Below are 24483 nucleotides of genomic sequence, written 5' to 3'. Positions count from 1 at the left end.
TGAAAATTTGGGGGGGGTTCGTCCAGTGGGGGCCGAGAAAAAAGGGGGGTCCCAAAACGTGTTTTTAACATTGAGTTTTCCATAGGGCGGTTGGCCTCACTTTTAGCCCGAACGGCTGAATGGATTTGCACGAAACTTGGCAAAATTGTAGGGACTGGTAGCCCGATGTGCCTTTTGTAGGTCTCAATATATGTGCTCCAGTGGATTTTGAGAAATTAACGTTTAAAAAAAGATATATATCTGTAACAGCGGACCGGTTAGCGCTCTGGTTCGCGGACTTTTCGCGCAACGGAGCTTTGTGAAGCGAAGCTGATTGGTTCTCCGGCGTCTGTCAACATTCCAAACAGTCCGTAGCGGCCGCCATCTTGTCTCTCGGTAGGATCGAGAGACAAGAGGAGGTCAAAACAAAGGGGGAAATAACTATAAGGGGGCATAGTAGATCCTCGCTGACCCCCTAGGTTTGATGTGGAGGTTTTAAAAGGGCCCCGCGGGGCAAAAAAAAAACAAAATAATAATAATCGAACGGCTGAATGGATTTGCACGAAACTTGGCAAAATATTAGGGACTGGTAGCCCGATGTGCCTTTGCTAGGTCTCAATATATGTGCTCCAGTGGATTTTGAGAAATTAACGTTGAAAAAAAGATATATATCTGTAACAGCGCTCCGCTTCGCGTACTTTTCGCGTTACGGAGCTTTGCGAAGCTGATTGGTTCTCCGGCGTCTGTCAACATTCCAAACAGTCCGTAGCGGCCGCCATCTTGTCCCTCGGTAGGATTGAGAGACAAGAGGAGGCCAAAGCGAAGGGGGAAATGACCATAAGGGGGCATAGTAGATCCTTCCTGACCTCTTAGGTTTGATGTACCATTTTGCCAAGTTTGGTGTAATTCCGTTCAGCCATTCAGGCTGTAGACGTATGTAAATGTCCTATGGAAAATTGCATGGGGAAAACACATTTGAAAGTGTTGAAATTTAGAACCAATTAAAATGTTACTTTGGTTTTGTATTTGTGTGTGATGAAAGTTAATTGGTTATGTATATATGTCAAATGAGAGGAAACCACAGCCATTTTGTGATACTACTGTCTGAGGTACATTTGTGAGGAATTTTTGGTGGTGAATTTCTGGTGTTTGATTTACACAGTACTAACACTTCTGCTACTTTTAAAAAGGTGAGTTGTTAATTTGTAAGGGGAACTATGTTGTACACTTGAAGATAATTTGAAAAATGTTTTCTGTTATTTATTTGCAGTCCTTCTGTTATACTAAATACTTGATGAAGTTAGTTTTATATTATGTATTACTAAAAACGATAAATGAAAGTGATTATTTTTTTCTGCAATTTACAGCAAGCAATTTCAAAATAAAATGGCTCACAATGAAGAGACCGTGGCAATTTCTTTTGAATTGTCCACTACATTGATTGAAATTGAGAGCACCAATAATGAAATATTGTCACAAGGAGGACATGACTTGTATGATTCCATTAGATTGATTGAAATGGACAGCACCAAGAATGAAATATTGTCACAAGGAGATGACTTGAATGATTCCACTACATTGATTGAAATTGAGAGCACCAATAATGAAATATTGTCACAAGGAGGAGATGGCTTGTATGATTCCATTAGATTGATTGAAATGGACAGCACCAATAATGAAATATTGTCACAAGGAGGAGATGACTTGAATGATTCCACTACATTGATTGAAATTGAGAGCACCAATAATGAAATATTGTCACGAGGAGATGACTTGAATGATTCCACTACATTGATTGAAATGGACAGCACCAATAATGAAATATTGTCAGAAGGAGGAGATGACTTGAATGATTTTTTTGATCAATCTCTTGATGGCGAATTTATCGAGTGTTTGGAGACCATAGAGTTACAAGAATCATCATTGCAGACTTTTAATGAGGAGATTCCAGATGAGATGATTGAAGAGGAAATTACTGATGAGGACATGTTACTAGTTGTTTCAAATTTAGAAAATTCTGAAGAATAAATTTATATTTAGAAATCAAAAATTGTTTGAGACATTATTTATTTTTATTTTTAATTTATGAGGTTGTAGCGAAGTGATTGTAGTATAAAATGAGACTTATAGTATAGAGTGCAACATTTTTATGTTACATGGTAAGTTTACTCATATTTACTTCCCTTCTGCCACTATATTATCTCCAATGTGTATTTGACATGTCTTCTTCATCTCCGGCCTCCTTTCTCTCACTGTGTGTCTCCGATGCATCTTATCGCTGGTATTTTGTGTAATTACAGAAGAGAGTAAAATAAAATAGTTCGGAACGTGAAAAGGGGGCAAAGTAGAGTACTCCTCACCCCCTAGGCCTTTTTAGGCGGTCCCAAAAGGATCAGTTTCTGCTTTCCTGAGAGATTATGGTATGAGTTCCATATACCACAATAACTTGCATTACAACATGCAAGATATCTATCTCCTATTACCAACTTTTGGAGATATTCGCGCTAAGCGCGAATATCTCCAAAAAGTAACACCTGCCCTGAGCAGTTCTTAGCCATGTTATCCAATGGGAGGTGGATAACATGGCTAAGAGTATTAGCTCGGTAATGCATGAATATCGCTGAGTTTTTAGCGATATTCATGCATTGCGGCCGTTTATTATCGCATTTGCGATAAACCTTGATAATAGTAAGGTTTATCTTCGATAATTTCTGACGATGCTTAGTGGTAAAAAATTGGTTGGTAAGCATCGTTAGCGATAAATATCGCTTAACTTTGGTAATATGCCCCAACGTCTGTTAACGTTCGATTCGAAGGAAATGAGGAAGTGTTGAAAAACATTGTCTGCGCCATCTTGCCTTTTTTGAAATGCCACACTTTTGTCGTGCACGGCAGCCATTTTAGATGTCTTGACCAGACCCACTCTCTGCACGCTGTCGATTCGTAGTATGGCTCCTCACCCTCGTAAGCATCTCCCCCAGGCACTGGTCACCACCGCTCTCTGTCTTATGCATGGGCAATAAACCTTCCCCCATCTGCGCTGCTCTTCCCTGAGAATCACACTCTGTGCCCGCCCGACACCTCCCTTTCGCCCTATTCACTACCGCACCCTCTGACACTCCTCTTCCTCTGTGTCCGAATGTCCAGGCCGGTCCTAGGCTATCAGCTAGCCCTGCAGATGTAGTTTATGGCCCCAGCTGTAAAGAATCACCCCTCTTCAAAGGAGTTATAGTAGATCAAGGCCCACACCCGATGTGATCCGTCACAGCACACGCGTTCCTACTATCTGAAAACCATCCTGTATTGTGATTGGGGAGGGGACCGAGCCTGAAGCGGAAGATTCCAGGAATGACTCTTTGTACATCAAAGTTTTTACAATTATGTGTCACATTAAAAATATATAGCACTCCAACAAAGTAGTAGGAATATAAAATTTTAATAACATATAAATATATACAACAAAACAAAAACAGTAAAAACATTTAAACAACGAAGAGACCGTGGCAATTTCTTTTTAATTATCCAATAGATTTATTGAAATTGACAGCACCAATAATGAAATATTCTTGTCAGTAGCGGTCTGTTGTGCGAATAGTTCCAAGGCAGCAGAACGCGCTGAAATCTAGATGGCACGAAAGTGATGTCTAGTAAGTTGCCGCCCAGCAAAAAACGGCGTGGGGCGCCGCGGGGGTGAGTGAGTCCAGTAGGCACCACAGCTATTCTTACCGGCATTGCAGAATTACTGCTGGGGACAATGCCTGTGCTGTAGCAGGGTCACAGCAGAAACAAAAAGGATTCTGTTGAAGATGTTGTTGGTTTTCAATTTGAAAACAGTTCTGGTGTCAACTGCTATGCTAATGTAGTGGTTAATGTTTTGTTTTCTCTAGAAAATGTAAAAGAGGGGGAGGCAGTCCAAAGTTCCGTTAAAAGGGCAAAGGAAAGGATCGGTGGTTTGAACTATCAGTCAAAAAGGGGAGGGGGTGCAATAATTTTTCCTACCGGGTCACACTGTGCTTTCACCGGAAGTAAGGTCTGCAGGATTGTAGTAATTCAAAGTGAGGCTGGCGCCAGCATGGGAGCGCCGACGTCCCGCGGATACAGTTTCGTCACTCCACGGGCGATCATGGCAGTCATTCCCCATCGGGGGTCGGAGACTCCCGCGGCTCCTCTAGAATCTTCAAGGTCGTGGAGGACTACGGTGGTGGAGTCAACCAGTGACCGGGCCATTTCTTTATGTTGGGCCCGCTCTTGCCAGGTCGACCGCCATTTTGAGAGTTCGGCAGCTACCGGCGATCGCGGGGTCACATGAGCGGACGGGCTCCACCCTGCCGGGCGAGACGTTGCAGCATGGCCACAGTGGAAGAACCGTTATCTAGGTCGTTCCGAAACTGTGCAGCACTGTAGTTGTTAGGATGCCACCGCCTGGAGCGCTGAGGGTGCAGCTGGGAAGCCTCCACCTGGGGAGGCGGGAGAGGCCTGTTCGCACCGTCTCTCCCTCCCAGTGCACCCCACGGCGTCTCGCTTGAGATTTGTTATGGCCGGACCAGGCGATGAGGACGAGGGGGGGGTCGGAGGCATGTGCAAGACATCCCCCTCCAGTGTTGTCGCAGCCATTATAAAAGAAAGAAGTGTCCCGTCCGTCTTCGGGCCGGGCTTCCGGTGGATGTCGGCCGGACGCCCCTGGCTCTGGCCCCATGAACGGGTTTCTTGGTTTATCGGCTGCAGCCGGATCCCGTCGGCCTCGGCCCCCCGACCGTTGGTGGTCGGACCGGAAGAGCATGTGGCGGGACTACCTGCAACTCTCAAGGGCCACCGCGGCCGGACTGGGAGAGAGAGGGGAGGGTCGAGGAGACATTCCCCCCCCTGCAACTGTTCAGCGTTGTAAAGGCAATCCCCTGGCCGGGTCCCGCTGGTCTCGGCCTCTCCTCCGGCTACACCCTACGTTAGGATCTCCTGGCCGAGGCGTGGCAGCAGGACCTGCCTTATATGGGCTGCTCCCGGCTGGGCGTAGCCGGAACCCTGCCCCACCTTGGAAGTTTCCAGAGTGGGGGTGGATGTTCTACTGACTTGCATTTTCCCTAGTCTATCGATTTTTTTGGCGTGGCAGGCGGTGGGACAGCGAGGGGTGATTTGGTTTCTCTTACTGTTTTTCTGGTCTCTCACCACTGGCATATTTTAACGTTTTCTTGTTTCTAGGACATTAATAGGTTTTATCATTACGTTATGTTATCGTTTCTTTGTTCGTTGTTTAATAAAAGTTCATGTTCATCAGTGGCCTACTGATTTTCGTTTTCCTATTTTTTTCTTTCCAGGTTGTTTCATGGTAAAGTTTCTGTTAACAGGATACAGTGATCACTTCGTTATTATTGCATATGTCCTTTTCACTAGGGGTGCTCTCTGGTCGGGCCAGATGACGTATCTCTAGTAAATGGTCCGGGTGAAAAAGGTGCATCAATCAGTGGGGAGTAGATAGGCATGACAGATTACAACGGGGGAGAACGGTCCGCATTACGTACCCTTTCACTACTTGCAAAGATTTTCCTACGTTTATTTGGAAACAGGGAATACCTCCAAAAAGAACTAATTCCCAAACAGTCAATGTTCGGACAATCAATCAATCAATGAGGAATGAAATAGGTACGACGTGTTAAAGGCTTGCGTTACCTACCCTTCACTATCTGCAAAGGGAGATAGAATATTCCTATTCTTCCTCGTTTGCAGGTAGAGAAGATCGTTAAGAGAATTAACTTCGAACAATTCAATGCTCGATTGAAACAATCAACAAGGGGTACTGTGAACACAAATGAACGCCGCTTATATACATACGCATTGCTATTTTCAACAGGTTGTTCCTAATGTTTCTATTTTAGCGAGGTCAAAAGAGATCCCATTAGTGGCCTACTGATTTTGCTCGATTCCTTTTGTTTTTTTACACAATTTTTCGCTATCTGCAAAGACTAAACAGAGTATTGCGACTCTGTGCTTGTTTGTAAATAGAGAATGAACCAAAGAGAACAATCAATCAAATGGAGAGAGAAGCAGGCACGACGGATTACAAAGGGGGAAAGGGCTGCGTTAACTACCCTTCACTATCTGCAAAGAGAGAGTACTCCTAATAGAAATGAGGGGTGGGGGGCAGCAATCAAAGCAGATCAGTGTGCATAAACACGAAAATGTTTTTACTTACCACGTACTTGACATTCGACAGCTTATGATATTTGCTATTAAAAAACCATTGAAATTCACTGAAAAAACCATAGGTTATAGACCATATATAGTTAGGAATTAGCATTTACAAAACCTTGAAAATTCACTGAAAAAAACATAGGTTATAGACCATATATAGTTAGGAATTAGCATTTAAAAAACCTTATTTTACTCACACAAAACCATTGAAATTCCATATATAGTTAGTTGCACTAACTATATATTGCGCACCCGCAATCCACTGCTGATGATGTCACATATTACATCATTCATGACATGGTCAGTGACATCACTGATGACATCACTGATGACATCTCAAATGACATCACTGATGACATCACTGATGACAACATCCAGTGACTATGTTTCTGTAAAGTTAAAATATGTCTTACATATTGAAGAATGAGTGGATGTATAAGTGTCTGGACGAAGGATTTAGTAGGTGCATGACTGAATGTATGAGTGAGTGATTAAATGTGTCTCACTGAGTGCATGGGTTAGTGACTAAACTGTCTTAATTTGTGCATCATTATGTCTGTTGTTCTGTAAACTGCTGCATGTGTTGATCAGTAGCTATATGAGTAACTATATGGGTTATTGATTGATTGCCCAAGTATTTGCATGGGAGACTGAGTGTGTGTGTGGCTGGATGGGAGGTGTGTGACTCTGTGCAGATCAATGTGTACTTGTATCAATGATTGTATAAGAGAGTAAGTATGTGTTAGTATATGGTTGAAAACGTAAGGTGCTCTATGTTTAACTGTATAGAGTAGAAAATGGAAGTGTGATTGATTCTTTACAGGACTGACTAGGTGTGTGAGTAACTCCATGGATGAGTGGCAGAGTGTGAGTGTCTGTATAGGTGTATGAGTGCATATGATTGTGTTGTAAACATGAGTGATTGTATGTATGAATGATTGTATGGGTGAATGAGTGAATGTGTGTGTAGACGTAGGAATCAGTGAGTACGTATGTAGTAACTAGTATTGGTGTGTCAATGGTTTCAAAAATTATACTCTGTTTTTAACACTGGGTGAAACAGAGGTTATATTAAAATGTGAGGAGATGCATTGTATTGTCACATGAATGATATCATCAGTGATGTGATCATTGATGTCAAGTGAGATGTCATCAGTGATGTCATTTGAGATGTCATCAGTGATGTCATCAGTGATGTCACTGACCATGTCATGAATGATGTAATATGTGACATCATCAGCAGTGGATTGCGGGTGCGCAATATATAGTTAGTGCAACTAACTATATATGGAATTTCAATGGTTTTGTGTGAGTAAAATAAGGTTTTTTAAATGCTAATTCCTAACTATATATGGTCTATAACCTATGGTTTTTTCAGTGAATATATATATATATGCGAAGCTCCAGAAAATAACAACCAGCACTCGCGGGGGGTCTAAATCTGAGTAGGATTTATTTGTCACAAAAAAATATTGTACAAACGCGTTTCAGCGGTACACCTTCGTCAGTGTTAGGCGGCCGCCATGACGCTACCCATTATCAACAAAACAACATCGTCATCAAATCTCATGGGATCTGTCCCTTTAGGGCGCCATCTTTGTGTCAGGCAAAATGTGTGTTACCAGATCTCAACAGATAAATGAAGCAAATGTGGTAAATAAATCATTTTGTGTACAGAGATATATATACATCATGTGATTAGCCATATAAATTCATTAATGAACCAAAATTGATGATGTTCAGATACTGGATACAAGATTAGAAAATGTATAACGCAATGAATCCTAGTCAAGACTGTAATACAGCCCGCGAATGGGTACTTAAGTCACAGTGAAATAAAATGATCTCCCTCAATTGGACCAAACAAACAAAACAAAATAAAATAAAATAAAGCCCACGGATGGGCTGGTGAGACACAATTAAACCACATGATTATATTCATCATCTACTTTTAACTGTACACAAATAAATTGCAGAAAATGATTTTAACATTATTAGAAACACACTTAATCTACACCTATATTCATTAGTTGATGACCTTAGACCCCACTACCAGTTATTTTACTCAAAAAGTGATATATACAATATTTACAGGTGTACTCTCAGCTCCTCCCCCATATTAAGTCCCAAAGGTGTTTTTGTTGCCAGATCGATAATGTAGCGAGACTATAATCTTCTTAGCCGTTTCTCTCTGTCCTCGCCTCTTAAGTCTCGAGCTACATGGTCTAAACAAAAGTAGCTCAAAAGTCTGCGATTACTGTTGTGGTGGATCTGAAAGTGGCGTGCTACTGGGTAGTTACTGTCATTATTTTGGATAGCCCTCTGATGTTCTAGTATGCGGATTTTAGCTGGGTGGATTGGGCTCCCTACATATCTAAGGCCGCACGGGCAACCAAGACAGTAAACCACAAAGGGTGTCAGGCAATTCATAAACTTCTTAATGGCTATCGGATCTGTTCTCCCTGGTATAGAGTAACATGTGGTTTTATTATTTTTTTTATTTTTTGTTGAAAACTTTTTACTGAAATTTAAAAACAAGGAAACAGAGAAACAAAACAAAACAAGGCATTACGATAGAAATGTGTCATCATGTGGCCCATGGGGGGGGGGTACAGAAGTAAATCAGATATCATAGCAAACAATAAGTCGGGGGGGGAGGGGGGAGAGGAGACCAGAAGTACACAAAAACATCTATATTCCTGCGGAGGAAACATCAGGGTGGGAGGAAGACAAGTCAGTATCACATTCCGACATGGGGGGAGCACATATATCTCCACGGTACGTGTTCCACTGAGACCAAATTTTCCCCCATTTGCCAGGCTTGCCACGGGAAACATAAACCGTTTTTTCTCGAAACATGCACCAATCCATGTTTTGTTTCCATACCAGAACTGTCGGAGGCCTCTGGGCGCCCCATAGCTGGGCAATGTCACGCTTAGCAATCATGTTACCCAAGGTCGCCCATCGAAGCTGCGCCAGGTTGTAGTCATTCGGCTCCCAGACATTCAACAAGCATCTCCGCGCTTCAGGCATTAGCCGCACCCCCGTGACCTCACTCATTACAGCATGCACACGATTCCAATAGCGCAGCACGGCAGGACATTCCCAAATAATATGGAGAAATGTGGCCACCATACCGCAGCCACGCCTGCACAATCCATCCGCCGAGAACCCCATTCGCACCAGACGCGGACCAGTCGCATACACCCTATGCAGAATTTTGAGTTGGACAAACCGAAGGCGTGCCGGGATAGCCACCTCTTTAGGGGAAGAGATCGCGGCCTGCCAGTCTTCATCATCGAGCTCCAGACCATCACTGGTCCACAACCCCCGGAGGCCATCCAATAGATCAATCCTGGCATTAATCAACTTTTTATAAATGAGCGAGATCGTGCTATCAGGGACATGCCCATCCAGTATCCGATCTTCAAGCGGGGATGCTTCCGGCACGTCCGAGCCTAGGGGAAAAACAGACAAGATTGCGTGCCGGACTTGTGCATACCGAAAGGATTCCCTATCATTCAGCCCATACTCAACTTTCAGTTCTTCAAACGTCTTGACTCTACCCTTGATCCACACATCATCGACCCTGCTGATTCCAATCATGTCCCACCGATCAAATACCTTCGACTGCCAAAGGGAGCCAAGTTTATCCGAAGCATAGAGAGGAGTAGCCCGGGTCGGCCTGTCAGTCCATCCCGTGGTCGCCGTAGCCCGATGCCACACCTGCACCGCTGTTTTAGTGGGGCCTGTAAGAGATCCGCCGGCCGACTTCGCGTATAAAGCCCTATTGTAATCGCCACCGGGTAGCAACCATTTATCCATCGCAAAGGCCGGGTTCAGTGAATGATCATAGATGCCGTGATTGATGGCCCCCAATTGAGAGGCCCAATAATAGCGACGGATGTCCGGGAGTGCGATGCCGCCATCGTACCAAGGGAGCGTAAGCTTCGAAAGGGCAATACGAGAACGGCCCCCCCATATCAATTGTCGCTGTAGACTTTCAATCTCCCGGAAATAACCGGCTGGTACTACGTCAAGCGTGTTTTGAAGCGCATCGAGAAATCGGGGGAGCGACATCATCTTAAACAACGCCGCTCGTCCCAGGGGAGAGAGAGGGAGTCTGCTCCACGTCTCTATATCGGCCCGAAGGCGTCGGAGGGGGGGCAGCAAATTGCGCTCGTAACGAAGCGTGGGGTCCAGGGTAATAAAGATTCCCAGATATTTGAAACCCTCAAGCACCACCGAAATAGGACATCCACGTGGCAGTAGGGGAACATCGCCGGAGAGAATATAAACGCAAGACTTTGACCAGTTGATGACTAGACCGGAATTTTTACGGAAAGAAGTCAAAACGTCGAAAAGGACGACCAACGACTTCCGGGGCGACGAAAGGTACAAGAGTATATCATCTGCATACAGAGATATACGGTCTTCAAATTCCGGAGACCATCTAATACCTTTCAAGGATGGTTCCCATCTCAACCAAGCCGCCAGCGGCTCTAAAGCAAGGGCAAACAAAAGTGGGGACAGAGGACAGCCCTGGCGCGTACCCCTACCAAGCGCAAAGGAGGTCGAAACACGCCCATTCACCACTACCTGGGCTAACGGGTCAGCATAAAGCAGCTGCACCCAACGGACAAAGGTGGGCCCAAAACCGAATTTAGAGAGGACCGCCCAAAGATAAGGCCATTCAAGCGGTCAAACGCCATGGTGGCGTCTAGAGATACCAAAATGGCCGACTCCCGCAGAGTCCCGGCTCGCGCAAGGACTCCATGCAGGCGCCGAAGATTAAGTGCCGTATTGCGATGTGGTATAAAGCCGGACTGGTCCGGGTGAACAAGATCGCCTATAACAGACACCAAACGAGTAGCGAGAACTTTGGCCAGAATCTTGGGTTCAGCATTGATCAGGGAAATGGGTCTGAAAGATTCACAGCGGTCACGCGGTTTTCCCTCCTTATGGATAACCACTATGGAGGCTAATCTCTGATCAGGAGGAAGAGACCCCTTCTCCAGTGATTCCAAGTACATCGATCGCAGATACGGCGCCAGTGTGTCCGGACGGAGCTTGTAAAGCTCGATGGGGAGTCCATTAGGTCCCGAGGCCTTCCCGGAGCGAATCGAACGGATAGCGGTCGCAATTTCATCAACCGTGGGCGGAGCTTCCAGCAGGGCCCGCTCTGGGTCAGACAAGCATGGCAGCGAGATATCGCGTAGAAGCAAGTGGGAGTCTTGTTCAGGTCTATCAGACACAGGGGAGTACACTACCCGAAAATAGTCGGCGAACCGCGCAACGATCCCAGCAGGGTCAGTGATACTTTCACCATTCACATCAAGTATGACAGGGACAACTCGACTCGCGCATTCTCTCCTATCCAACCAAGCAAGCAATTTACCAGCCTTATCTCCCACATCATACAGACGCCCCTGCTATTCACGACCCATCTCCTTCGCTGCGTCAGTCACTAGTGCTCTATATTCATGCTGTTTTAGGTCCAACAAGTGCAGCTTCTCAGGGGAGGCTCCAGATTCCAACTCCCCCTCAAGGATGGTAAGTTCAGTCTCAAGACGGACAACCTCCTCCCGCCTACATCTCTTAACATTACCAATCGATGAGAGGGCTTGACCCCGAATGACAGTTTTATACGCCTCCCACAAGGAGACAGAAGAGGACACTGAACCCACATTTTCAGCAAAATAATGATCGATTGCCTTGAGTAGTTCCACTCTAATCTTAGGATCACGGAGGTACCATGGATTTATCGGGGCAACCCGACCTTCCGATCCCATACGTGCGCTCACAACTAACCATAGTGGGGAGTGATCCGAAATACCCCTGGCAAGATGTTTCACCTCCCCTATGAGGGAAGCCTGGGAGGAGGGCATCAAAACATAATCCAATCTCGAAAGGCTGCCATGGGCCCCCGAGTGAAAAGTATACTGTTGTTGCCCAGGATGATGCAAGCGCCAGCAATCGGTCAGCCCCAGCGCCTCCAGAAAGTCCCCCAGCCAGGATTGAAACTTAACGAGTACACGGGGAGGGTAACGATCATACGTCCCAGACACTACAGAGTTGAAATCCCCCCCTACTACAAGCAAACCCTCGGGGACTCCCAGGATCACTTTTCCCAGATCAGCATAGGTCGTAGTTTGAAGGCCTGGGGGTATGTAGACCGAGAGCAAAGTAATCACCCTCCCCTCCCAGCGCCCTACAATGGCGGCATAACGCCCCCTATCATCAAGTACAATGTCGTCAATGGCAAGAGGGAGGGAGGTCCGAACTAGAATGCCCACCCCTCTGGAGCCAGAAGTGAAACCTGAGTGTGCCATGAGACGGTAGCCACGCCTATTCATGGCGTGGCACGTGTTACCAAGCAAGTGCGTTTCTTGAAGCAAAACCACATCAGGAGACAAGCGTTGTAGCAGCTGTAAAACTACCCCCGTTTAATTCTGTCTCCCAACCCATTTACGTTCCAACACAGTATGCGTAGTCCCCTATCCCCCATCCCAGAATCCACCCCAGGTCCCCCCCCACACCAGCCACGACACTGCAACACAGAAGACCATCAGCACTATGCCTTGAATGAAACAAAAAAACACAAACCTAAACCCCCTAACCCCCCAAAGCAACATCATACCCCCCACCCCGCACCCCTGCGTAAGACTCAGAAGCCACCCCAACTTGCAGTGTGCCTGTCGCCCTAACATACAACTAATCTACGAAAAGAGCCCCAGAGGAGGAAGACTCACCCAAACCCCACCCACACCCCATTAAGACAACACAGTAGCGAACAATAGTAGCACAGCATCAAACCACTGCCGAAAGTCAATACGTTGGTCCAGGAGCCGATTTACTCCCTATTCCTGCTCCGTCGGGCCGCCCTCCGCTCCACCGGAGTGTTCCGAATAGTCAAATTGCCCTCGTCCCGGGGGCAACGAGTCCAACCAGTCACTAGCCGCTCCAGGATGGTCAAAGAAAAATGTTCTATCATTGTGGACCACACGCAATCGAGCCGGGAAAAGCATGGCATATTTCATGTCTCTGTCCCTCAGTCTCTTCTTCACCCCCTGAAATCCCAGTCGCTGCTTCTGAACCTGTTGGGTGAAGTCCGGGTAGAAGCTGACCGCGGCGTTCTCATATTCCGTAGGGCCCGATGTGCGGGAGGCCTGCAGGATCGCATCTCTATCGCGAAAGTTAAAGATCCGCGCAATGATGGGGCGCGGAGAAGCTCCCAGCTTGGGCGGGCCTCCCGGGATTCGGTGGGCCTCCCGGGATTCGGTGGGCCCGTTCCACTGCAAAAAACTTGCTCAGGCCCTTGGGCGCTAAATGGTTCAGGACTAGGTCCTCCACCAGTAGGTCTACCGCTGACGAGTCCGGCTTCTCCGGGACACCAACCAACCGGACGTTGTTCCGTCGTGCGCGGCCTTCAAAATCGTCCAAGCGTCGAGAGAGGTAGTCACGGGCGGATCTCAAATTACCGACCTCCGTCTGCAATTCAGAGACATCGGTAACAAGACTAGATGTCTTCAGGTCAAGGGATTTGACCTTCTCGTTAGTCTTGGCGAGGTCCGCCCTGATCAGGGTAACATCTATAGCAACCGTGTCCAGCTTGTGGGTCAGGGCCTCATACTGTTGTCCCAGCGCGGCCTTCATCCCGGCAATGGCGCCCATGACGTCTGTCAACGACGGTTCTTCACCCAACAGGGATTCATCCCCAAAGTTGGCCGGGGGTTTAGTCATGCCACTCGGAGAGCCCTTAGTGAGGGTATATCGATCCATGACGTTGGACTGCACAGGACCTCCCCGAGTCGCCGGTCTGGTCTTGCGTCTCTCCACCTCGGGCTTGGCGGCCATTTCAGGTCGTGCGCCCCGGAGGGTATTCTGAGACCTAGTAAAAATGGCTACTCTCGATGCGCCCGCAGCAAGTCGGAGAATAGGTTGAGGGCCAGCCGCAAGTCAAAGAGCCGTGAAAGTCCGGATCTCCAAACGATGACGCGGTAGTAGACGGAAGCAAGTGACCAGGGCGACCAAGACAAAGTCAATGAGGCCAGACCATAAGAATCGAAACTGAAAGTAGAAGACCGGGCAAGGGAGACTCGTCTGGGCCGTTGTTATTCAATTACCACCCGGCTGGCAGAGAAAGCAAGCCCGGGGCAGTACCATGGAGCAGGCCAAAAATTTTCAAAAGTCCATATCTTCGGTTCCCGGGGGCCAAATCGTAGTCAGGAAACGGATAAATGATCAGCAAGGTCTCGACCACAAACGCCCGTCGTCTGAATCAGGATAAGGTGCAGGATAACCGGTGGAGGTGGCGAAGGTCCGGGAGCTCTGAGCTCACGCGACCATCTTGGGTGCGCGCTAAGCTCCTCCTCTGTGGTTTTATTTTTTACTGTCCGCACACGCTTTACATTTATTGCATGGGTAAAATCCACTTATTCCCTGTATGCCTCTACTAACGGGTGGTAAATGGCTCTGTACCAGGTGGTCTCTGAGTGATCTGGTCTTACGGAATGTCCAGATGGATGTGCAGGAATGTCTCGACCAATAATGGGAACAGACTTTAATATACTCCAATTCAAATGATTATTTTTCTTAAGGCTCTTGGCCGCATTGGAGAAGTTGGTAATTAATCTGAGGTTGCTAGTACCTGCACTTTTGTCACTGGGAACGTCCTTGATCAAATCTCTTCTGTTCTGCACCAGTGCTTTATTCCATGCTTCACCCAGGACCTTTTCTTGGTACCCATGTTCCCGGAATTTATTGAGACAGGCTGCCCCTGCCTCCATAAAGTCTTCAGACCTGGAGCTGTTGCGTTTAATACGCAAAAGTTCCCCATAGGGGATGCTGTTTTTGAGGCTGGTCGGGTGGGTACTCCGTGCATGAAGCACCGAGTTTCCTGCTGTGGGCTTCCTGAACAGTGATGTCTGTAACCTGCCATCTGATATGAAGACCCTCACATCCAAATAGTTAACCTCAGTATCGCTGATTTCACCAGAGAATCTAAGATTCAGATTATTGCTGTTGAGGTTTCTAATATATTCTTGGACTGACTCCCTACTACCTCGCCAAACGAGAAAGAGGTCATCAATATATCGCCTCCAAATAATGGTTTTGTCGACCCAATGGTCACAGGAGTCCGACCATGCCACCTGCTTCTCCCAGCAGCCAACGAACAAGTTCGCGTAGCTGGGGGCGAAGCAGGATCCCATAGCCGTCCCCCATTTTTGACGGTAAATCTGATCCTGAAAAATAAATATATTACTAAACAGGTGAAACGTAAAAAGTCAATCAGCATCTCACTGTGCTCTGTATACTTGAATATATATTCTGTTTAAAGTCCTCGTTCAGAATGCCGGTGCTGCTAATGTGGGGCAGTACGCGACCTCTCCGGTAGGACAAAACCATTCCAATATTTCACAAGTATCGCTGCAGAATACAGGGATTATTCAAGACGCACTCACTCGGTATCGATAATTGATGACTTATTCAGATGCAAAAGGCGATAGCCATGCCCAACGCATTTCGGTTCTCTACTCGAACCTTGTTTTGAAGGATGTTTTTTTCTTTCAATTCAAAACAGGGTTCATTTATTTCTACTATTCACAGGAATTTCCTGTTTGTTTCTCGCATAGCATGATTGTACATGTAGTTTTTTACATTTCTTTGGAATTTTTTTTCATTTTATCTATATAAAGTGACACTGTGCATAAGTGCAATTTAATAAAGTGAGAAACATGGGCACAACGTGCTATGAATAAAAATATAAATATGACACAGCAAAATGATAACACATTCTCTAAGAAAGAGACATTGTCCATAACACTCACTGATGAGTCATTGATTGAACTCTGTGGCAATCAACATAACAAGATCTTTAGGAAGAACATTGTAACAATACTTACTAGAGAGTAGAAAAAATACATGAAAGTGCATGAGAGCACAGGTGATAGAGCTTACATTATACAATCAGAGATACACTTAGTAGTCCATATTAGCCTGTCTTCTTGTCACAAGTGTTGGCTTGACTAATTGTGTGCCACCACTTGCCGGTTCTTGGACCTATTGGTCCTCTTCATATCTTTCATATATGTCTCATTCGATTATGATACCATGCATGTTTTTTGACCTACTTGTCCTCCTAATAAGGTGTACTATTACATCTTGTGCTTATATGTCTTGACCTAATCTTGATACCATTTTTCTCCTCTTCATGTTTTTTCATGCGTGCAATTTGCTCTATTTATATTAGATCATAAATACTGGAGGTGCCCTACCTCATTTCTATGTGATCAAATTATCCATGGTCCGCCGTCATAATTTGTGGTTCCATTTTTAGCAGAGCAACAGAGAACAACCTACTTAATTTCTGGTGGGTTATTTAATTGTAAATATAGATCTAGATTTGATTTGTAAATATGCCCACACCTTTTCACTTCCTCTATATTGTTTAATTGATTTAACTTTGGTATAGGGTGTAGATTAATAATGATATATTTTGCATTACATACATCTTTTCACTGAGTTTTTTCTTGATTGGTTATGGAAAATGTGGGTGAATTTAATCATGTTTTTATTATAGGGATTTGTATATATTATACTGTGATTTTATACTTGCTATAGAGTATTCTGCTGCAATATGTCTACTCTGCAGTTTGCATTGTATGTATCATGTGCAAAAATGAGAACAAGAAAATCTGAGTTGTAATTTTATTTTGTATTATTTAATATTTCCAGCCTTGATGAAGTCTCTGTGTGAGACGAAACACGTGTTGGTGATTTACGTGCTGGGAGATCTTTTTAAGAAATTATGAACATTAATAAAGAATGACCTGATGAAATCTGAAGAGGATTCTCTCTAAAATTATTGTGGATTGTTTGGATCCCTGTTCACTTATTTTCTATGCTATTCTGTATTTGTGCTGTGTATAGTAGTTAAATTCTTCTACTGATGGTATATTACTTTAGCCAGGACTAAAATATTTTGATTGCAAGGTGTGCTGTAATTAGAACCTCATCCCCAATAGATACAATCAGAGATAAGTGTGAAAATATCTATATAGATAAAAGTAATGTATGACACAAATTCATTCCCACTGAACACTGGACCACACCAGTTTAAGTTTTAACCATGAACGTGGGCCTCTAGCTTTGGCTAGCGCCAACTCCATTTAGTAAATTTCACTAAGTAGAACCCAAAATTATTTAATACTATGACTTGTATTTTGAATCCAAACTCGAGCAATACACAAATTGGCACATACAATTATATAATTGAAACAAATGATCCCATAAGGCAACCCCAATCTCGCGTTGTCCCCAATACTATTTCCTTCTCTGTCATCTGAATATCATGACCAACCAATGCTGAAAGGACTTGAATAACATCAGTCCAAAATAGGCTCAACCTTGAACACGTAATAAACACATGTTGTAGATCAGCAGCATACTTTTGGCATTTTAGGCAGTATGTTTTAAAGGATGGCTGATTCAGAGCTCATTTGGAACTAAGCTCTGGAGTGTAGTACAGCATTAATTTAACCCTTTACTGCTGTAATTTAAAATTTACCGCTGTTTCTATACTTTCCAGAGATGCCTGCACTTCCTCTCTAGTTGTAGCAATTTCAAAGTTCCGACTTAACTTTACTGCAATCTATATGCCGTCATCACTAGCAATTGCTAAAAGTTTCTGATATACTTTACCAATAAGCCCACGGCCTGAAATCTTAAAGAGTGCAGATAACACCTCGGATGGACTGGGCATCTGTAATAAGCCCAGACCATGCTTACAGTAATCCCTAATTTGCAAATACTTAACAAATTGGTCTGTGACAACCCATACTCTTCTTTCAGAGCGACAAACAACCAGATTCCTTGTCTATCATACAGCTGACCAAGCTGTGCTATGCCCTTACTTTGCCACCCTCTCCCAACAGAATAGTGGAATATATCAGGTAATATGGGATTGCCCCATAACATAGTGTATACATACAGCTCTGGTAATGAATATGCTTTACAAATATCATGCCATATCCAACAATGTCTCTAACCACCTTAAATTGTACCCTCTTGTAGTAGTTGGGGGTCAGCAGTTTTATATAGCAAAAACCCCGTATCTGGACCGCAAATCTAGTGGTATTAAAGCCAAACCGTACCAATAGCGGGTCCCTTAAGCAAACTTTGAATTCAGCTGAAAAATGCAGACCAAAAATATAATTTAAAATCTGGAAGCCTAAAACTGCCTTCTTTATATGACAAATTAATATACCGAAGGGCTCTCATTGCACGCAGATAGCTCCAAATAAAACTGCCTCTAGCACCGTCTAGACGTTTAAAAAATTACAACGCCACCCTTAATGGAATTGTGCGATATAAATACAATAACTTTGGGAGAATATTCATTTTAATAATGTTGCACCTCACAAATATAGTGAGGGGAAGCTGGTGCCAGCTACATAATTTTGTCATTATCCTCTTTAGCAATGGCTCATAATTTAGTGCAATCGCCTCATCTACTTGGCTACTAATACAAACTCCTAGATACGTTGTTGTTCTTGTAATCCCTAATGCAACTGAGGCTGTATCATGTTGAGACTTTATGATGGTCTGTGTCTTATTTACATTTAGTTTGTAGCCTGAGAAAACCCAAACCGCTGGGCTTCTAATGTAATCTCAACTAAAGCGTGTTCTGGTCTATTAGAAAAGACTGCTATATCGTCTGCATATGTAGTTACCTTAAATTCTAAACCATTGAGGAACACTGGAGGAATCATAGCATTATATAGCAGATGCTTTATAAAAGGCTCAATATATAAAGCAAACAGTAACGGGGATAAGAAACACCCCTGTCGCGTGCCACTTTGGACTGCAAAATGTAATGCGGAGAGGCTGTTAAGCTTGACAGAGGCAGTCGGATTACTATAAACTTTCTGGACTGCCGAGATAAACCTTCGACCAAGACAAGGTGTTGTCATTGTTGACCATAAACATCCCCAGGCCACCCGGCCAAAGGCCTTTTCGCTGTCCAGCATCAGCATCCGAATGTGCGATTTAGTTCGCTGGAGAAATGAAATGTGGCAATAGCTGTATTGATATTAGCCGCCGTGTCTCTACCAGGGACGAATCCATGCTGTTGCTCCAAAACTAATACATGAATGACTGGAGCCACCCGGGAGGCTAAAATTTTTTAAATATTTTTTGTATCAGCATTATTCACTGATAAAGGCTGATATGAACTCATCTCCTCTACCGGTTTCCCCTTTTTTGGAAACACTATGATATTAGTAATATTTCAGGAGGACGGACCTCCTCCCCCTGCATGATTTCATTACATAATGCAAGAAAAAACGGCACTAACACATCTTTAAAAATCTTGTAAAATTCCAGTGGAATTGTATCTGCACCAACAGCCTTGCCAGTAGGCAAAGCATTAATCACTTCCTCAATTTCCCCAAAATCAACATCTCTTTGCACGGGCTCGGTAAGGAGTGGATCCAAAACCGGCATTGCACTCTCCTGAATGTAATCCATAGCAGATTGCTGACTGAAAGAAGTTGAATTCCCATACAGGTCAGCATATAATAGCCTAAATTGATCTACTAGATCTGCAGATCTTGTATAGGCTGCACCATCTAACCCTTAAGTCAGCAATAAGGTTGGCCAGCAACCGCCCGACCCTCTCCCCATATTCATATTGTTTAGATTTAAACTTAAGGTAGTTTTTTGCAACTTTGTCCCTTAGCCTTCTCTTAAGTTTAGCTCTTGCTTCGATGACCTACTGATAAACCAGCTGTTCGCCGGTGTCTTTTGTAACAATTGCTCTAGCGTGCTTTTGCTCCAGGTCCAAGTAAGAATGCCCCCTTCTCTGCTGTCCCACAATGACAGCATTAGGAAGACGCTTCCTCCACATCCCCCACAAACCCCAAGCAACTGCCTAACCCCACCTGTTCCTACCCTAGCACGTGTACTATAACAACCAGATAAGACAACAAACTATAAGAATATTTTAGAGCAGATTTCATAAACAATCGCAAATTATTCCTCACTATTAACCCATGATGAAAAAGAAAGAAGAATAGCTGCCTTCAAGTATTCGGTCATTTCTTGACAGCATACTGCCATTCTGATAGAGCTTGTTGAGCATCATGTTCGTTAAGAAAAAGTGTGATCGGCCACCCACCCTTCATAACCTTTAGACGAGCCGGCTCTTGCAAGAATACTTGTGAACACATACCTTTAAACGGGCACAACATCCACCGTTTATCCATTGTTTGTTTGCACAAATCAGAGCGCACAAATATAGACATTGCGTCAATTTTCACAAAGGCCGATGGATGCGCCTTCAGATATATCACCTGTCGCAACAAATAGTTGCCCAGAAACACCAGAGTTGGCCGTGCAAAGTTAGATCTACCTTGATTTGATTTGAAAAAAATTTATAAAGCGCGGCTAACACCATTAGGTTTCTTGGCGCTGTGCTGGGGCGTAGTGAAAAAAGGATGTGAAACAGAATCTAAGGGTATGAGATAGTAAAAAGGAAGGTTTTAAGGAGTGATCTGAAGCCAGAGTATGAAGGTGCAAGTCTGAGGGAAAGTGGAAGGGAGTTCCAGAGGGATGGAGCCAGAAGAGAGAACCTCAGGCCCCCATGTTTTTTCCTCTTGAACCTGGGAACGGATAACAGGGCCATTTGGGATGAACGTAGGTTGCGGGACGGGGTATAAGAATGGAGAAGGGAAGAAATAAAAGAGGGACCTAAACCAGAGAGGGACTTGAAGATGGTGCAGCCTAACTTAAATTTGCAGCGGGCGGATACCGGCAGCCAATGAAGACTCTTTAAAAGTGGGCGAACATGCTGATCTTTTGGCTGGTGGTAGATCAGGCGGGCAGCTTGGTTTTGTATTAGCTGAAGTCTTCTCAGTTGGTACTCGGGGATGCCGACGTACAGCGCGTTAGCATAGTCGAGTCGACTGATCACTAGCGCCAGAAGTGCTAACGTAAGCGCTTCGGTGGTAAGTAGGCGGGAGATTTTCCGGAGTTTCCTAAGTTGGAAGTGGCTGGCGGACACCACTGCACTAATCTGGGGAGTCATAGAGAGGTCATTACTAATAATGACCCCCAGGCTTTTGGCAGAGTTGACTGGAGAGGGAGGGCTTCCAAGGCTGGCAGGCCAGATGGAAGGCTGCCAGGGGTTGGAGGCTCCCCCGACAAGAATCAGTTCAGTCTTGTCGGGGTTAAGCTTCAGGTGGTTTAGGCTCATCCAGTTACTGATGAAGCAGAGTGTATTTTGGAATGTAGAGATAGAGTCCTCAGAAGAGTCGATGTTAAAAATCAATTGAATATCATCCGCGTAGTTGAACGCGGTAACGTTCAACCCGCGGAGAGCACGGAGTAACGGAGCTAAATACAAATTAAAAAGGAGAGGGGATAGTGAGGAGCCCTGGGGGACACCACAGGACAACTCAACCTGGGTGGCGGAAAACTGAGCCAGCCTGACAGCTTGTTGTCGTTCTGTCAGGAAGGACTGGACCCAGTCGAGAGCGGTCCCTCGGATGCCGGCCTCTCCGACACGGTCGACCAGGATCCCATGGTCGACCGTGTCGAAGGCGGCCGATAGATCCAGAAGGACAAGGGCTTGTCGGGTGTTAACATCAGCCCCTCTGCGCAGTTCGTCCATCACGGAGAGAATGACAGCCTCCGTGGAATGCGCAGGTCTAAACCCTGCCTGCTTAGAGTCTAAAACACACGAGTCCTCGATGAAGGAGCTAAGTGTGTGAGTGACGTGCGATTCCAGGACTTTGCTGAGGAAGGGGAGAAGGGATATAGGGCGGTAATTGCTCAGGGTGGAAGGATCTGCCGAAGGTTTTTTTAAAATGGCAACCACCTCGGCCTGTTTAAAGGAACACGGAACTTCCCCGGTGGCCAGAGAGTTGTTTAAGAGGGCCAGGGGGGGCTCGGGACAGGAAATGAAGGCTGCTCGAAAGACCGAGGGAGGGCAGCAATCACAAGGAGAACCAGAGGAAATTTTGTGCAAAAGCGAGGAGAAAATGACCGGCGGAATAGGAGGAATAGCAGTAAGAGTGTGAGAGTTAGAGTATTTAGAGAGCTCAGTAGTTAGGGGGTGGACAGACGGAGTTTGGGCAGCAATACTGGATTTAATTTTTGCTATTTTTTCAATGAAAAATTAGTTCAGGGAATCGCACAGGGTTTGGGAGGGGAGTGGCCCTAATGTAAGTCTGGCTGGGTTGGGTAGTTCTTCTACAATAGAAAATATGTCCTTTGACTTATTTGTGGAGTCCATAATTTTATTTGAAAAATACGTAGATTTGGCCAGGGCTATAGCGGTTTTGTATTTTTTGAGCGAAGAGGAGAATATCTCTTTATTCTCGGGGGAATACCCCCGGCGCCATCGTCGTTCTGCTTGGCGAGGGCCTAATTTGAGAGCTCTCAGGTCTTCGGTGAACCACCTTTGAGCATCATGGCATCGTCTGGCTCTAACTGGTTTTAAGGGAGCTACTACGTCAGCAGCAGAAGTAAGCCAGCGGGTAAGATTTAATGACTGGATGTCAATAGAGACAGGTGGATCAAGGTTAGAGAGGACTGAGGAGCTAAGAATAGAGCTGAAAGCGTTTAGATCTGACCTATTCCAATTGCGGGCCAGGAAGTTCGTCTCTCGAGGCTTGATGGTAGGCCTGAGAATCCCTAGTGTAAATGTAATTAAAAAATGATCAGACCATAGGGATGGCAGGACGAGAGGGGCGGATATATCCAAGCCGGATGTCCACACCTGATCTAAGATATGCCCTTTTATATGCGTGGGCGAATGAATATGCTGAATGCAATTCAGACCTAACATGAGGTCTGAGAAGGCCAGTGAGCTAGGGGATTCGTGGATGTCCGAAGGCCAATAATTAAAATCGCCCAAAACCAAAATATTAGAATTATTGATGGTGAGCTGAGAAATGAGGTCACCAAACTGAACAGGAAAGTTGGGCATTGATAGAGGGGGACGGTAGATCAGAGCGCATATGAGAGAGGACCCTGACAGTTCCAATCTAAGTACCAGGCAGTCTATCAGGGGAATGCTGGTAGAAGGCACTATGGAGAAGCGGATCGGGTGCTTGATGACAGCAGCAACCCCCCCTCCGACTTTGCCGGAGGCACGGTTAGCTTGCAGTATATAATAACCGGGGGGGATGGCAGCCAAGATATCGGGAGCAGAGTCGTCTGTTAACCAGGTCTCGGTCAAAAATAAGATGTCTGGTTGCTCAGACTCCAGCAGATGAAAAATATCTAGTTGGTGACTGACCAGGGACCGAGTGTTAAGGTAGGACACCGAGAGGGAAGGGTGGGACGGTATAGTCGATAAGTGGATGCCAGGTCTGAGCTCCGTGGCCGGGGGCCTTGGAGTAGAGCATGGCCTTGTTATTTCGGAAAAAGAGTTGCGGGTGGTGAGCAAGCCTAAAAAAATCAGCCTGGGGACGGACTCAGGTGGGGGGAGTGCGGGATTGTGACATTGCACAAGTGAGGCACGGGTGTACGTGAGGTAAGGGACAGAGTGACGCGCCCCTAGCCCCGGTCGGCCGCGGACGGGTGCAGACGGGCTTAACTCAGGCGCAACTCCGGCGCGCCTACGACGCGCCCGCTGCGCTCGTCCGCTGCGCTGACACATGGGGGCCGTTGAAATAGGAGGATGGCGAGGGGGTGTGGCGAGGCTCTAGCTCGTGGCCAACCCGTTTCAAGATGGCGCCCGCGGCCGCTGGGGAGCCCGTTAGGCGGACCAACCACAGCAGGCGGCCAGGCACCACGCGGGAGGCGATGCAATCGGGAGAAGAGCGTCCCCGCTTGTAGTCAGCGGAGGAAGGTAGGATGTTTTTAAAAATAGAGGTCACTGCTTGCGATCAGCAGGACCGGAGTAGATTAAAATAGCTGCTCGTAGTCAGCAGAAGTCAGGTAAGATAACAAATGGCAGCGCACCAGCAGTTGCGTGTCAGCCCCCTGCCACAGGGCTGCTTAGCAATCACAGGGGAGCGGGGGGGGGACCTAAAATAGGAGGATGGCGAGGGGGTGTGGCGAGGCTCTAGCTCTACCTTAATAAGCCTGTGATGCGACCAAAGGTAGCCTATGCGCACGCTGGACTTGAGTGTCCATATCCCAGTCTTCCAGGTCAGGAAAGGCTTTCTGAAAAAGACTAATGATGAAAGCCCGGGGATCTGTGCCTTCCCTCCCTTCCGGGATACCAAAAACCCTTAAATTCTGAACCGTTTCCTGTTCTCAAGGTCTTCAATCTTTGCTTGCATAAGCCCAATTTGAGAGTCTTGT

This window comes from Lissotriton helveticus, chromosome 4_1 (genome assembly GCF_964261635.1).
Source record: "Lissotriton helveticus chromosome 4_1, aLisHel1.1, whole genome shotgun sequence".
NCBI lineage: Eukaryota > Metazoa > Chordata > Amphibia > Caudata > Salamandridae > Lissotriton > Lissotriton helveticus.
Note: the sequence above shows the minus strand (reverse complement) of the source record.